The sequence below is a fragment of the Oryx dammah genome, unplaced genomic scaffold, assembly GCF_014754425.2.
Source record: "Oryx dammah isolate SB20612 unplaced genomic scaffold, SCBI_Odam_1.1 HiC_scaffold_23, whole genome shotgun sequence".
Classification (NCBI taxonomy): Eukaryota; Metazoa; Chordata; class Mammalia; order Artiodactyla; family Bovidae; genus Oryx; species Oryx dammah.
In genome coordinates, this window is record NW_024070207.1 from 22,397,366 (window position 1) to 22,400,458 (window position 3,093).

Genomic DNA, 3,093 nt, shown 5'->3' on the forward strand with positions numbered 1-3,093 from the left:
ATATTATATGATACATGTCTTTCTCTGTCTGACTCATTTCACTCAGTATGAGAGGTTCATCCATGTTGCTGCAAATGGCACTATTCTGTTCTTTTTTATGGCTGAGTAATATTCTACTATATATATATATATATATATATATATACACATACCCCACATCTTCTTTATTCATTCCTCTGTTGATGGACATTTAGATTGCTTCTATGTCCTGGCTGTTGTAAATAGTGCTGCAATGAGCACTGAAGTGCATGCATCTTTTCCAAGTATGGTTTTCTCCAAGTATATTCCCAGGACTGGGATTGTTGGATCATATAGTAGCTTTATTTTCAGTTTTTTAAGGAACCTCTACACTGTTTTCCATAGTGGCTGTACCAGTTTGCATTCTGATCAATAATGTAGGAGAGTTCCCTTTTCTCCGCACACTCTCCAGCATTTATTGTTTATAGACTTTTTTTTTTTTTTGCCAAGCGTATTTTTCTTCAAGTTAACAATGCACATAGAACAAGCTGCTACCCCCAACACCATATTTTCAGGGCAAGTTTTCACCATCTCAATGAGAGAGCCCATCAGTTTTTTGCCCTAATCTTACATTTACTCTCTGTTGGCAATGACAAGTTTTCTAGTATTTCTAGTTGGCAGTGACAGTTTCCGTGAAAGACTCTGTGGAGGCCCAGGGCCCTGGGGGACTATGGCTGGCCCCTGGCCACTTTTCTGGGGGACTGTACCCCACTCCCAGGGTTTCCTCCTTCTCCTCCCAGGCCAGTGGGCCCTGCAAGGACCAAGAAACATGACAGGGACACAAGCCCTGACCTGTTGGCCACTGCAGGGAGCTGAAGACCCCTGACCCTGTGTGAAGGAACTAATGCCAGAGAGTTAAATTATAATATTCAGAACATGAGCAGGGTTAGGAAGAAAGAGAAGAGAGTGCAGGAGTCCAGTGGGGACCCACCTGCCTTCATTTGGGGGCATTTTCAACACAGGGTTGAAGGCAGCACTGAGGTGAGAGTCCTTGAGATGTGGGCCTGGCCTCAGGAGGGTGTCTGTGGGGCCAGGACTGGGGAGAGTGGGGTGGGGGGAAGGGCTACCCTAGGACAGCCTGCTTCCCCAGGGATCCCCATCTGGGCCCCCACATCCAGCTATCTCCCTGCTTCCCTCCAGGCTGTGACTTTCAAGAGATGTGAACCCCTGCAGCCCCCAGAGTTGGGGGTGGGCAATAAGCAGGGGCAATCCTGCCTGTATCCACGCTTCAAAATTCCAGGCAAAGTGGGGCCAGGAAGGTCACCCTAGCAGTGGGCACCTGGACTGGTGTCAAGGTCTCTGCCGTGTCCTCCACCCACTGTGGGGACAGTCAAAGCTGTGGAGGCTTTGGGATGCCCCACCTGGCTGGCACAGGACACAGAGCTGCAGGGCAGGGGGGCGAGATAACTGGCGGGTGGGGTTAAAGACGCTAGTGAGAGGTGGGGGGTGGGGATCCAGGAGGAGCCCGCCTCTGCACACTGTACCTGCACACTGACCTAGTGACTTGACATATTTGTCACCAGGAATGGGCATCAAACACACAGCACATGACCCATTCTACCATAAACCCAATGAGTTTTCCAAAAGAGGCCAGCTGTGGTGGTTTTCTCACAGGTGCCCTTGGCCATGCAGCAGCCTGTGTCCCATGGCCACGGAAATTACAAGGCAGCCTCCTGACACATTGAGATGTGCAGATTTTGGGGGTTCTGGGAAAATCCCCACCAAAGTGACTGTGGAGCATCAAGTTTCAGTCACAGCTCGAAGGCAGCCATTACATTTTTTTTTTTTAGCCTCTTTGCTTTTTTTTTTTTTTTTAAATTTTACTTTACAATTCTGTATTGGTTTTGCCATACATTGACATGAATCCACCACAAGTGTACACATTTTTCACAAGGACTGAAACGGAGACACCTAACACCTGGTGTTATGGAGATGGGTCCGCTGCAGAGCATGGTGTGTAGCTGACAGTGTCTTCTCACAGGACACTTTTAGGTTGTTGGGGTGCTTGTGCATTCACACCAAGAGCATGGTGGTGAAGCCATCCCCAGTGCCGACAAAGACGGTGTCCACCTTGTGCATCTCCCTGGGGATGTGCTGCATCACCGTGGAGCCATCAGGGGTCCATGTCCTCTAGCTCCCCAGCGCCAGCAGGCAATCAGTGCCCCTCAAGGACAGCAAGTAGGAGCTGGTGATGACCACCATGTTGGGCCCCATGGAGTATAACTTGTCCATAACCTCTAAGACTTCTTCCTGGCTGTGGATCTTTCTTCTGGTCAGCAACTCAGCCTCAAACTGGTTGGGGGTGATGATGTCTGCTACTAGCACCACCTTCTCTCTGTAAACAAGAAGGCGGTCCTCTGGCAATGTACATGGTGCCTTCTCCATTATGCTGGTCTCCCATCATGGGGTTGCACATGTACATGAGCCTGGAGGACTTGTCTCACCCATAGCCCCTGAGAATGTAATCATCTTGATTGGCGTTGTTCAGCTTCAGCTCCTAGAGAGATCATGGAGCTGGTCTGGGTTTGGCACTTGGCCCTTCCAATTTGAGTAGCCTGTGTGGTTTGAAAACTGGACAGAGTTTACCACATCAGCCTCAAGCCCCAAAACCTGTAGGGAATGTGGCCGACTGATTGCTCAGGTAGCTGGGGTCATGCCTCCGTGCCACTGGGCAGTGGGCTGCCCCCCCCACCCCCTGCAGTTTGGGCTCCAATCTGCTGCTGTCCTGCTCTGGCACTGGCACTCCATTTGGAGGACAGGCTGCCTCCCTCTCTGTAGACTTTTTGATGATGGCCATTCTGACTGGTATGAAGTGATAACTCATTATAGTTTTGATTTGCATTTCTTTAGTAATTAGTGATGTTGAACATCTCATGTGCTATTTAACTATCTGTATGTCTTCTTTGGAGAAATGGCTTTATATCTTCTGCCCATTTTTTAATTGGCTTGTTTGCTCTTTCTATTTTGAGCTACATGGGTTGTTTCTATATTTTAGAGATCAGTCCCTTGTTAGTTGCTTCATTTGCAAATATTTTCTCCCACTCTGAGAGTTTTCTTTTCATTGTGCTTATAGTT

At 48.5% G+C, this 3,093-nt stretch overlaps 1 pseudogene; it reads right to left on the bottom strand.

The window, feature by feature from the left end:
- Nucleotides 1-1,929: 1,929 nt before the first annotated feature.
- Nucleotides 1,930-2,815, bottom strand: LOC120882587 (annotated as a pseudogene).
- Nucleotides 2,816-3,093: the final 278 nt, after the last annotated feature.